At 52.1% G+C, this 13,224-nt stretch overlaps 1 protein-coding gene across 1 annotated transcript in view; it reads right to left on the reverse strand.

The window, feature by feature from the left end:
* Positions 1–12,412, reverse strand: part of RIMS3 (regulating synaptic membrane exocytosis 3) — a 41,500-nt gene extending 29,088 nt beyond the window's left edge. The window contains exon 1 of the mRNA XM_066375989.1: positions 12,134–12,412. The gene's annotated coding sequence lies outside the window, so the exon portion shown is untranslated. The remainder of the gene's footprint in view (positions 1–12,133) is intronic.
* Between the last annotated feature and the right edge of the window lie 812 nt (positions 12,413–13,224).

A 13,224-nucleotide genomic window follows, 5' to 3' on the forward strand; every position in this document is an offset into this window, starting at 1 on the left:
GTTGCTCGAGTGCTTTCCAGAGTTGGATTTACAGAGTTTGAGCTCTGGGGCCTTGTGGGACATAGACTACAAGTGGGAAGGGCCCAGGCAGAGTGTGTATGCATGCTTCTTGGCCATCTCTACTAAACAGTGCCTCTCAAGCTCATCGGATCTGGCCAGATGTGGCACCTGTCACTTGTCAGGGGTTGCTAGACATGGCACTTGAGAATACCACCAGCCCTGGCTGGAGACCACTCCCCAACAAAAGCAATCTCCTGCCCTCAATACGTAGATCACCCAGTGCTTCTCAAACTTAAATATGCACACGAATCACATGGGCATGTTGTTGAAATGCAGAGTCTGATTCCACGGGTCCCAGGTGGAGCCTGAGATTCTGCATTGCTTACAAGCTCTCATGCTGCTGGTCCATGAACCACTTGAGGCATGGAGAGATAAAGATAAGTACTCTGGTTGTTCTGTATAAGGAGTGACCTCTTCAGGATGGGGAGACCAGAGGAAGCTTCACGGGGAAAGGCATTACAGAGCACCTCAAGAGAGAGGGGGGATTTGGAGAGATAGAGGTGGCAGGAAAGAGGTGGAAACTACCTGGGAAGGTCTGAGAGAACACTCCCTGTTCAGAGCCTGGTGACTAGAACAGTGCAGCTGGAGCAGGAGGTAAGTACAACTGGAAAAGTAGGCTGGGGACATCCAACAAAGGGCTTCGAATGAGGGCTACGAGGCTTGGCTTTAATCCTGAAGGGAGTGGAATCTCATGACTTAGATGCAATGTTTTACAGATTAATCTGACACTGACGGCAAAATCAGAAGAAAGCCTGACAGCGGGAAGAGCAGTCCGAAGGCAGGTAAGAAGGGCGGCACTGCTTCACATAGTACAGGTGGAGAGGGAAAGGTGGCCAGGAGTCATGGGAGGACTGGGAGGGCTGCACAGAGTCAGTGATGGGACAAGGTTGGGGAGAGGGAAATAAAACCAAAAAAACAAACAAAAAAACCCCCAGAATCCAAAGTGATTTACAGGAAGGGTAGGGGCTGAGAAGTGTCATCAGCAGAGCCTGAGGTCCCAGAGGGAAAAGTTGGCTTAAGGGGAAGATGAGTTCCCATTTTAGATATGATAAGTCTGAGATAATACTGCAACTCCCACATGGAGTCATTGGGCAGGTAAGCAGATTCAGTGGAGCTCAGAAGAGCAATGTGAGTAGGCAGGATTTGGGTGTGTTCCCCAGAGGGAAACGGGGGGTATGGAAAGGAAGGAGAATGCCCAGCGAAGAGTACAGAGTGAGGGAAGGGCAAGAGGTAAGACCCACAATTAGGGGGAGGAGGAAAATGCAATCCACTGAAGGGTGGAGAATCAGTGGTTAAAAGTGAGAGAAGTCAGCCTGACCAGGTGGTGGTGCAGTAGAGAGAGTGTAGACCTGGGATGCTGAGGACACAGGTTCGAAACCCCAAGGTTGCCAGCTTGAGCAAGGGGTCACTGGCTTGGCTGGAGCCCCCTGTCAAGGCATATATAAGGGGCAATCAGTGAACAACTAAGGTGCCACAACTATGAGTTAATGTTTCTCATTTCTCTACCTTCCTGTCTGTCTCTCTGTCTCTGTTTGTCTCTTTCTCTCTCTCCCTCACAAAATGTGGGAGAAGTCAGAGAAAATGCCATGAGTACACAGAGGGCTGACCTGGAGACCCTACTACCATAGACACCAAGACCAAGGTCTGCCCACCCTGACTCTCTCTTCGGCAGGGGAAGTCCAGGTCTGAAAATGAGCACAGCTTGAATGTATTGAATGTATAGGGGCTTAGATCCCCTGGGGAGGGTTTAGGTTGCAGCAGGATTCTAAGGGTCCTGGGGGTCCCAAGCCCTTGTTCTAGCTCAGCCCAAGGACAGGAGTCCAAGTACAGGAAGGCCAATTCATCCACCAAAACATAAACACAAGGCAGTTGCACACTCACACGCTACAGAACCCTGCCCCCTGGGGTGGTGGAGCAGAGCAGAGAAGGTTGGGGAGAGGTCTTTGGAACAAAGCTTTTTGCTGGGGGACACATAATGTATGTCCATTGGGACTCTTTTGAGAGTGAGCAAGCGACATTACTAACAACCACACAAGGACAACAGGTATAAACTAGGACTATTCCAGGCCAATCCAGCTGTGAGGTCACCCTAGCACTGCGGAATACTGGTTCACAACAAAATACCCATTTGGTCCTTGTTCTACCTAGATGAGGTGGTGGAACTGACAGACAGGTGGTAGGAACAGGCTAGCTCATCCTGGAGGCAGAAGCCCCGCTGAGGGTGCTGCTGGAGCACAGGAAATCTCTCCCTCTCCCAGGCCCGCCCCAGCCTGAGGGCCGATGCCCTCCGTCGGGGGAGACACAGCAGCACCAAGGACAGCGGTTGGCCACGGCCTGCTCCCTGCCTGCCAGGCCTTTTCCTTTCTTTCTTTCTTTTTTCTTTTTCTTTCTTTGCCTTTTTTTCCCCCCAGGGCGCCGCTAGGCCTGATCAATATTTCATGGAGAGAGGGGCTCGGGTTTCCAGCTCCACGCCAAGCCGGAAGGCGCCGCCTGAGCCTGCCACCAGCTCTGGGGACCCTTCACAGCAACTCAGCACAGCCCCAGCCCAGACACCGCGTCAGTGCACTCCACATGCCCCAGCACCTCTGCCCGCCCAGCCCGGCCTTTCCGCCGCACAAAGACCCGCGTGCACAGCACGCACCTTCCCGCAGCTACTCAGACACATCACATCACCAGACACGCCTTATACAAAGACGACGCCATACACAGAACAACAGGCACACACCACACCCAGCAAGCAAGTTACCTAGACTCACACACACACACCCCATGTGCATCACAGACACACTACCTAGAGACGCAATCACCACAGACCCACATGCACAACGCACACAGGCACGAGACACCCTGCCACACACACTGCACAAAACCCTCACAGAGAAACTCAGACGCAAAGATGCCTTTAGCACAGACATCACACAGCCCACACAAGCATGTGTGCACACAAACACGAAAGGCTCTCAGACCTCCAGACATGTTATCCAGAGCTACATTCACCACAGACACACACACATCACACGCACATATACATACAAACTTAAACTCTCACACACGTACACATGCACATACAATATACCTTCACAGAGACACTCAGGCACTCACCTTGGATATACAAGTACTTGTCCCACACTACCCAGGTCCCCCCGCCCGAGTCCAACATCTGGCATAAAGTGCTCAAAAATATTTATTCCTAGGGAAGTACAAATAGAATGAATACAGGTAAAGAATAACAGGGGACTGGGGCAGGGACAGGCAGCTCTGGGGCCCTGTGGGTAAATACTATGTCCTCTGAAGCCTCCAGGGGTCGATGCCCAATTCCCCAAAGCAGAGCAGACAGCAGCACAGAGAGGTGGCAAATGGGGAAGCAGGTGAAAGGGGACCATTGGGACCCCAAACCCCCTGGCTTCTCTGTCCTTGGGCTCCTGGGCATGAGGCTCGAGGGACAGCCTTAGCGCTCCCTGGGACTCCAGGCCGCGGGGAGGCCCTGAGACCTGCGTTGTGCATGGAGACCGGGAGAACTGTGAAGCCTCCTGTTCCCCCAGGAGTGCCCAAGGCCTGACTCAGAGACAAGAAGACATCCTACCCCCATCTAGACAGCCCAACTCCAAGAGCCCCCAGCAGGCTGAAGGAACAGTGACACAAATTCTCCTGTCCGCAGGTACAGGCATGGCAGGATTCTCTGAAATACAGCCAAGCCAGAGCACAGGGAGGAGAGGGGCTCATGCCAGCACTGTGAGGAGAACCTCCCCCGCCCCGTTCTCCAGGTGGGTGGAAGGGACCTTCAAGGTTATCTAGTCCATTGGTCCACATCTCTGTCCCCCCCACAACATGTCCCAATTTTGCATTATGGACATAACATTATGTGCCCCCTCAGTGATATCTGCCAAATCTACATACTCCTGAAGTACCCATTACTATTTTCTTCAAATTTACACTTTTAACTTGAAAGCATTTATTTTAACTAGAAACTTTGTGTTAATACTATAAACAGAAAGCCAATAGCATTTTGTGTGTGTGTGTGTGTGTGTGTGTGTGTGTGTGTGTGTGTGACAGAGACAGAGAAAGGGACAGATAGGAACAGACAGACAGGAAGGGAGAGAGATAAGAAACATCAATTCTTCGTTGTGGCACCTTAGTTGTTCATTGATTGCTTTCTCATATGTGCCTTGACCGGGAGGCTACAGCAGAATGAGTGACCCCTTGTCTAGCCAGCGACCTTGGGCTCAAGCCAGCGACCTTGGGATTCAAGCCAGCAACCATAGGGTCATGTCTGTGATCCCACGCTCAAGCCAGTGACCCCACGCTCAAGCTGGTGAGCCCATGCTCAAGTTGATGAACCAGTGCTCAAGCCAGCAACCTTGGGGTTTCAAACCTGGGTCCTCTGCGTCCCAGTCCAACATTCTATCCACTGTGCCACCACCTGGTCAGGCACCAATAGCACTTTTAATAACTAGAAAATGACATTAAAATAACTATAGCATTAACAAAACTATTTATTAAATTTTAGCTACATGGAGCTACCAGTTAAGACAGCGGTTAAGATCTCTTTGTTAAGAAGGGGAGAGCAGCAAGCATGGGGAAGTGGTAAAGACACATAGCACTACACTGATACTTTCTCCCTGGGACAACCTTGGATTAGATAAAGTTGAAAGGGAACACACTTCCTCACTATGTGAGCCAATGCTATGTAATCGCAGGTCCACGAGCCACTGAAACTTATCTCAGGTCTCACCGCGGGTACCACTCCCCACGTTGGGAAGCTGTCGGCTTGTCCACTTCCTGTAGGAGTTTGGGCACAGTGGCCAGCTGGCACCCTGCTGCCACAGTCCATTCTGGTAATGACAATGCTTAGAAATTGCTCAGTTCTTTCCTATTTACAAATTGTCCTTAAACCCATCATCAAGTATAGACTCACAACAGAAATTATCATCCCCGTTTTTTAATGAGGAAACTGAGGCTTTGGAAGGTGAAGAGACTTCTCCAGAGTCACACAGCTACACAGAGTTAGTTCTCAAGGGGGGGATCCTCTGCTTCCACCCAAATGCCTTTTCTGCTCTACCTGTCTCCATCCGTCCCAGAGGATGGTATCCTGGTGTCTACCTGGTATCTGAGGCTCTCACAATCCTGAAAGGCAAAGAGGCAAGTGAGTAAGTGGCTGAAGTTAAGGGATATTAAGATCTTTTACTCTGGAACCACACTGCTGTGTGTCCCTAGCCTGCAAATGTCATTTCTCTGAACCTGTTTTCTTGTCTGTAAAATGGGTATAATAATAGTACTTATCTCATAGGGTGTGAGAATTAAATGAAATAATGCATGTGCACAACATCTGGCAAAAAGTGCTCAAAAATATTTATTACTAGGGAAGTACAAAGGATAGAATGAATACAAGTAAAGAGTTACTGATTAGGGGAAGGCAGAGAAGGCATGGCATGGTTCTTCACTGAAGAAAATGATCTACGTCTTAGTGCGTAAATATGACTTTGGGGAGAACTGTCCTGACTGCTCATGCCCTCTTCCTCCCTCTCTCACCTCTCCAAATTTCAAGGTCTCATCTCCCTCTCTCTGCTCAGGCCTTTGAATGACACTTGACACATTCTTCATAGCCTGCTCTGGGCATAGCTGCCCCAAGTAGACTCCCCTTTAAGTCACAATGTCCAGTCTGTTTCCTCCAGGTACTGTCCAGGTGGAAGGTTGGGGGCCAGGCCCACCCTGGCACTCTGAGCATTCTAGCAGATGTCTTTTGAAGTACTTGTCCTGATAGTAAAGACTGCTGCTCTCCCTGAGGAAGTTGAAAGGCATGTTTGCATGTCTGACTTTGTGATCCTTCCCAGGAGGCTCTAGTTGATTGGACCAGGGTGGACACTTGACCTACTCAGAGCCAATCAGATCTTCTTCTGGAAGTTTGGACTCGGATCTGTCAAGCCCTGGGTTCTATCTCTGACTGTGGCTGGAACTGAGGGACATAACACAGGAACGATAGGTGGCCCAGCTCTGGAAAAGCAGAGGAAACCTAGTCTGTGGCGACAGAAAGGTAAAGGCAGCCAGTAAGGTTGCTTCAGTTTCTCCTAGCATACAGTTCCCACTTCCCAAAGGCTAACGAGTTTTCCTCCCCTCAGTTCCCAGTAGTTCCTTGTGTCCTGGTAATAAACCCTCTGTATGACCAAAGCTGGCTTGAGTGAGTTTCTGGATACAAGCAAAGACCTGACTAAGACAGGGGAGAAGCTGGAAGCTGGAGACTCAAAGATGAACAATCCCGAAGAAAAATACTCGCTGTGCCTGCTCAGTTTACCAGGAGATGAGGCAGAGATGTAGACTCAGCACAGATATGGCCGACGCAGGTGGGCTAAGTCTGCCCAAGGAGGGCCAGGAGGGGTCTTCAGAGGCTTCCCAGCGAAGGTGGCAAGGTGGCGGCTGGACTGGTTTTGAAGAATAAAAGACTTTTTCCTGGGAGACAAAGCAAGAGTGGGGAGGCATCACAGGACAGGGGAAAAAGCAAGCGCTGAGGCACAGAGGCACAGAACAGCCTGCTGTGTTAGAGGAACTGCCAGGAGTTCAAAGTGAGGTGGGGGAGTAGGGGAGACAGTCACGCAGATCACAAAGGGCTTTGAATACCATGCTACCTACCCTAAGAAGCTGAGGCCCTTCCTGTCACCATGGGGAGCTACTGAAGTATTTTAGTAGCAGGGGATGACAAGGTCAGTTCTGTGTTTTAGAAAGATAGCTCGGGGGCCATAAGAAAGGACTGGAGAAGGCAGGCCAGGAGAGATGCAGGGAGGCCAGTGAGCATGCTAAGCAATGCTTCATTTATTCCTTCATTCACTGAACAACTCACTGCATACCTACTATGTGCCGGGGCTAGGCAAATCAGGATTCCTGACCCCATGGAATTCACAGTCTAGCAAGAGAGACAAGGAAAAACAATTCAAGTGTTTTGTCATGAAGAAGGACAAGGTCCTATGGAGGGGGCAGTGTTTCGCTTCCAGTTTCCAGGCCTTGCTGCAGAAATAATGTTCAAGCTGGTATCTATCTGCAGGATAAGTAGGAGTTAACAGGGCACCAGGAGGAGGAGAGCATTTCAGGTTGAGGGAACATGTGTGAAGTCCTGCAGCTGAGGGAGAGGGCGGATGGCGCAAGATGATACAGAAAGGTACGCAAGGACCAGATCATGCAGGCCCTTGTAGATGACGTCAGAGTTTGGCTTTTATTCCAAGAAGTCTTGGAAGGGTCTTAAGCAGGGAGAAGATATAAACATTTATGTTTAGAAGATCACAGTGTGAAAAATGAAATGAAGTGAGGCAAGAACAGAAACATAAGGAGACCAGTTTAGGAGTCTGTCGCAGTGGTCCAGGTGAAGGCTAATGGTAATCTGGAATGGGGGGGTGGGCAGGGAGAGGGATGACAGAACCATGAGATATTCAGAGAGCTAGCACAACTTGCTGAAGATTGGCTGTGGGATGTGGGGGTGAGGTGTCCAGGAGAACTTCCAGCTTTCCAGCTTGAGCAAGTGGGTGGATGGTGGTGGCAGGGAAGAGCTGGGGACATTGGAGGCAGAACAGGTGCCTACAGGCGGAGCTGGGGACCTAGGTTTGAACCTGAGGTTGATTGTGAGACATCCATATGTGGCCTAGGAAGTAGCTATATCTGCAAGTCTTGAGCCCCAAACAGATAAAGTCAAGAAAGTAAAGGAGAATATCTGGTGATGGGGTGGGGTGTGCAATAGAGTAAGAAAGGGGCCTGGGCAGCTCTGAGAATGGTAGCAGCTGGGCCTGGGGGCAGAGTGACCAGGAGCTCTGAGCTTAGAAAATCAGAACCATGAAATCCAAAGTATACTTAGCTCAGCCCTGGGAGGCATCTGGCTTTGGCCCCACCTTTCCTGGCCAAGCATCACACCTCTGCACAGGCACTTCCCAGCTGAGACAGCCCTTCCTTCTCCACAATATCTTCCTCCTTGGCAAGCAAACTCCAAGTTATCCTGCAGACCCAGCTCACAGGCCCCTCCTCCTAGTTGAAGACTTCCTTGGTCTAGGCATGTGCTCTGCAGTCTGAAAACCTGGATTTGAATCCCAGCTCTGCCACTTAATGGCTGTGTTACTTTGGCCGTGAAACTTTACTTTCCTAATCTATACAACGGAAATAATAATAGTAACCTACCTCATAAGTCTGTTTGAAGATGTGTGTGTGAACTGCTTAGCAAAGAACTTAGCACACAGTAAGCACTAAATAAACGTTACTATTGTTAACATCCACCCACCTGGAGATGGTTAGTCATGTCCTCCACCTTATACCTCCTCCACTTGGGAACTACTGGCAGGTCTGTGTCCCTCCCTGCCTCTTCCTACCCCTACCCAATTTGTGGTGCTATAGGATATGCAGGGCCCAGTGCTAAATGAAAATGTGGGAGCCCTTGTTCAAAATTATTAAGAATTTCAAGATGGTGACAGCAAAATATTAAACCAAGTGTGGGATCCTTCTAATTGGAGGGTGCTGTGCAACCATACTCATGAAACCAGCCCTGACCTCGCCCCCAGATAGCCCTGGGCCTGGCCTGGCCCAAGTCGGTGTCAGCCTCCATGCAATAGGGTAAAAATGCCAGCTGACAATCGAGATAGGGTTTTGTGATTTCCATCTAGAATTTCATTTATCCTTCCCATGGAGCGAGAACATCAATCTCATTTTATAGTTGAGGGCACTGAGGTTCAGAGATGGGGTGTGGCCTTCAGCTTAGAGGAGGTCAGAAGACCCTGATAACGAGGGATGAACTTTGTCAACAAAGCCCAGAGAGAGGGAGCTGGAGAGACTGGGACTGGCCCCCTCCCTCCTGGGACAAGCCACATAAACAACCAACTCCCCGGGCACCAGGGCTGCAGCCCAGGAAAGGGCTGGGAGAGGGCAGAAGGTCACTCCTGAGAAGGTTCTGCCTGAGGGCCACAGACTTCAGCCCACCTCTATGGAAATCAGACCCTGCCTTCTCTTTTTGGCCTCAGGATAATTCCCAAGTTTTTAGGATCCTGCTAGACCGGGAGCTCTGGCCTGGTTGGGCTGAGGCCTGCCCACTTTCTACCTAACCTCCACTGCTGTCCCTCCCCCACCACTCCAGGCCTGTTCCTACCACTGCCAAGGCTTTAGATCACACTGTTCCCTTCCCTTGTTCCTTCTCTTCTCCTCCTCAACTCCTTGTCACTCTAGGTTCCCTAAATCCCTCACCCGCTCTGGGTCGTCTCCTGGCTAGAAGGTAGGCTCCCGGAGGCAGGGACTGCCTGGCTCATAGTGCTTGGTCTATCAGGTATCTGAATGCATCCCCCTGCAACAGAGGCAGGGGCCCTGCACTCTCTCCCCTTCTCTCTACTCCCCAACCATCCTTTTCTTGTCCAGGTTATCTTCAGCCCAAGGTGTGAGGAGCCCAAACTTGCAAAGGGAAGAGAATCACGATACAGTATGCAGCCTCTACCTGCCAGCCCTGGGCTGGGTACTGTACATCCAGGTAGGACATTTAATCCTTCAAGAACCATCCGGTCTGGGTGTAAATTATTCCTATTTCCCAGAGGTGTCAGAGACCACCTGTCTGGAACGGTAATAGAGCCTGGAAGTGGCGGACGCAGCATTTTAACCCAGGTCTGGTTGGTCACCCAAATACCTGGTGTCCTCTCTGCCCGTGACTCACCGTTACCAGCCAGCCCACCCCCAACCAGAGAGCAACTGTTTCTCACCCATGCCCTCAGTGCACACACACCCCAGGCAGCACGGCTCCTCTGTCGGGTCAGCAAAACACTAGTGTAGAAGTCACTCCTCTCCTGGGTCAACAATATACCAGTGTGGGAAAAATATCCCCCAGGTCAGCCAAACACTATCGGGGGAAGATACCCCCACTGTCAGCAAAGTGCAGGTACAGGAGGCACGCCCTGCACCTCCAGTCAGCAAAAGGCCAGAATGAGAGACACTCCCCTATACCCACCTCTGCCTGGGCCCATGACATAGGCTGGTGGTACAGATAGAGTCCTCCCAGGTGGTGCTCTGGGGGTGAGAGGAGGCAATAGAGCTGGGGTGCTACTGCTGCCTGGGGGAGAAGGCTGCGCTGGGGAGTAGGTAGGCTGGGGTGAGAGTTCTCACATGGCACTAATGAAATCAACCACCAGCCTGCCACCCCCAACCCCCACTCCCCAGGGACCCTCCAGGCTCCAGCTGATGCAATGCCCAAGCTGGATAATTGTTTTCTTCCCTCCTTAAAGGGCCAGCTGCTGTTGTAGCTACAGACATCACCCCAACCCTTGACAGACCCCACAGAGCTTAGCTTGGGTTAGGGATAGGGGGAAGCCCAGAAAGGAGCAGCTCAGCCCTGGGTTCTGCAGAGTAAAATCCAATTAGTGTCTAGAGGCCAGAAGTGTCTGTAAGCAAGAAGGGAGAGAAAGATAGTAAGACAGAAACAGTGCTTGGCCCAGGAGAACACATGCCCTGAGGGAGGGATCTTGGTCCCTGCTCGGTCCTCAGCACCTGACTCCTGCCTGCCTGTCCCATCAAGTTCTTGGCACAAGAGTTGCTCCTGAGTTCAGCAGTTCTGTTTCTGAGCTCCCCTGAGTTCCAGGCACTTTGCTAAGCAGCTCAAATCCACCATTTTATTTATTCCTCCCAGCAGACCTAGAAGTGGGTCTGTTTTACTGAAGGAAACTCAGAGAAAGGAAGTGATTTCCTGAATAGCACACAGCCAAAAGTGGCACAGCCTGGGTTTGAAGCCAAGTTTGCCCAACTCTGGGCTTCATATCCTGCAGAGGGTTATGTAGGTTTCAAACCCCAGGGCTGGAGATCCCTAAGCTAGGTAGCCTGGCACAGAGGGCAGCAAAGGGTTCTGTGGGTCCTAAACAGGGTCTGAAGGGCAGGATGCTTAGTTTAAAAACAGGTTTCACAGATCCCTTTCCTACCCCCCCAAGAGAATGCCCCATTAGGTTGCCTACATGCCCCCAGGGACAGCTAGCAGCTGCCTGATTACAGTCTAATTGGTGGCTGGCACCAACTGTGGGGCTGGCTAGTTAACCCCATGGTGACCAGGCCTAGACCAGAAAGGCCCTCTCCCCACACTGTTGGCCTCAAACCTGAGGACCTTAGACTTAAGAAATCAACATAGGCAGAGCACTGGACCAAAGGGGCAGCCTTCCTCTCTACACCCAGACAACACCCCTGTAGCAGGGGTTGGACAGTGACATTCTAGGCTCCCTAGCTCCACAGGACCACATCCAAATAGCCCCCATGTGGCAGTGCCAGCTAGCACCTCTTGTTCTCTGGCCTTGGGTATGGCATTGTCCACCATGTCCAGGACACAGGAGCTATGGGCTCTGTCTGGGTTTCCAGGCCCAGGATACTGGGAAGAAACCCACTACTCAGGGTTGGCTTGTCCGAAGAAAGGGACATGGGCACAAGTCCAGGTAGCCTGGAGGCCAGCCAGCCGAGATACCTTCCCCTGAATGAGAGGGTGCCCAAGTCGCTCACCAAGGGTCTTGCCAAGCTTCCCTGAACCCTGGCCTCTGCACTGTGGATTGACCAACTGCCTTTCCCAGCTTCCCAGAAGCCCCCTCTTCCCACCCTAGAGCTGGAGTGAGCACCACTCCTTTTCTTTCATAGAGTAGGGGGTCCTCTAGGCACAATGGTGTTTCATTGGGAGGAAAGAGTGGCCACTTCTCAACCAGGGCACAGGCAGGAGGGAGGGAGGCAGGCTGCCTTCCAGATCCCTTTCCAGGAAGAATTTTAAGCACTTTCCAGAAATGCCATGCGAAGCAATGCTGTTAAAGACCAAGGCCCCAGATGTTCTGAGCTTCAGCAAAAAACTCAAGATTCTGGAGCCCCTGACTCCAATCTCCAGGCTTCCCCAAACACCCCACGTTCCCCTCTTATACCTTAGCCCCCACCCCAGTGCCATCACACACTGTGCTCATCCCCTGGGCTCCTGCCCCCCAGACCCTGCACGCTCAGATCTCTACGTGGCGCTTCTTGGGCAGAGCCCCTCTCCCCTCCCCGGGTGGTCCCTCAGACCTCCGTAGCCTTCTCCTCACGTCCAATCCCAGGCGAACAAGGCCTACCGACTTACCCGGGGTGGGGCCAGGGGCCAGACAAGGAGGGTCTCCGTTGGCCGAGACGGCTCTGCAAGGCGGGGCAGGTGCTGCCCCGGGACCCCGCCCCGCGGACCCGGCGGTAGGCGCGGCCCGGTCCTAGGCGGGCGGCGGACTCCAAGGGGTAGGGGCGCGGGGCGGGGAGGGGCGGTGAGAGAAGCTCACGGGGGCATCGCCCGCCACTGGGCCAGGCAGCTCCGCTTGGTCCGCCTGCGCTGCCCGTTCTGCAACCGCCACGGTTCTCAGCTGCCGCCGGGTGCAAAGCCCAAGCCCGGGCTGGCGGGAGGCGAGGAGGGAGGCGGGGCCTGCTGGGGGCGGGGCACAGGCAGGCGGGCCCACATGGAGGGCGGGGCCAACGGGCTGGGTCTTTAACGGTGGGCGGGGCCTAGTGGAATCCGGAGAGTCTTGGTTTGCCTGGTTGGGGGCGACCTATGCTAATAAGGCCTCAAAGGGGGTGGGGTCTAGGAGGTGCCTCAAGCCTCTCCACATCCCTAGGCTAGGGCACTCCTGCCTCCAGCCTTGCTCTCCTCTCCACCACAACCTCTGTATGTTCTTTATCATCCTTCCTTTTCTTTGGGGCACCTCAATGGCACGGCAGTACCCCTGTCCCACCTGGACCAGATCCAGGAACGTCAGATGATGAGAGAGGGGAGACATGACTTACAAACATTAAATCCAATTTACAGGTGGAAAAACTAAAGCCCAGACAGTAGAAAACTTGCCCAAGTATCCCTTTCAGACAGAGGGTAAGGTTGTAGAGTTTCCTGCCCTGAGACCCAAGGTAACCTCCCTCTCCTGCCCTTTCTTTTCCTAGAGCAGTGCTTTTAAGCTTAAGGTGATTTGCCCCCATCTTCATTTCCGGAAACATTTGGCAATGTCTGGAGACATCTGTGGTTTCACAACTGGAGGTTGCTATTGGCATCTAGTGAGAAGAGACAGGGCATGCTGTTCAACATCCTCCAATACGTACAGCAGCCCCACACCAGAGAATTATCAAGTCAAAATGTCAATAATGCCAAGGTTGAGAAGCCCTGCTGCAGGACCTGGCATCCCCCTAAATGAACTTCCA

This window comes from Saccopteryx leptura, chromosome 3, assembly GCF_036850995.1.
Source record: "Saccopteryx leptura isolate mSacLep1 chromosome 3, mSacLep1_pri_phased_curated, whole genome shotgun sequence".
NCBI classification, from domain to species: domain Eukaryota; kingdom Metazoa; phylum Chordata; class Mammalia; order Chiroptera; family Emballonuridae; genus Saccopteryx; species Saccopteryx leptura.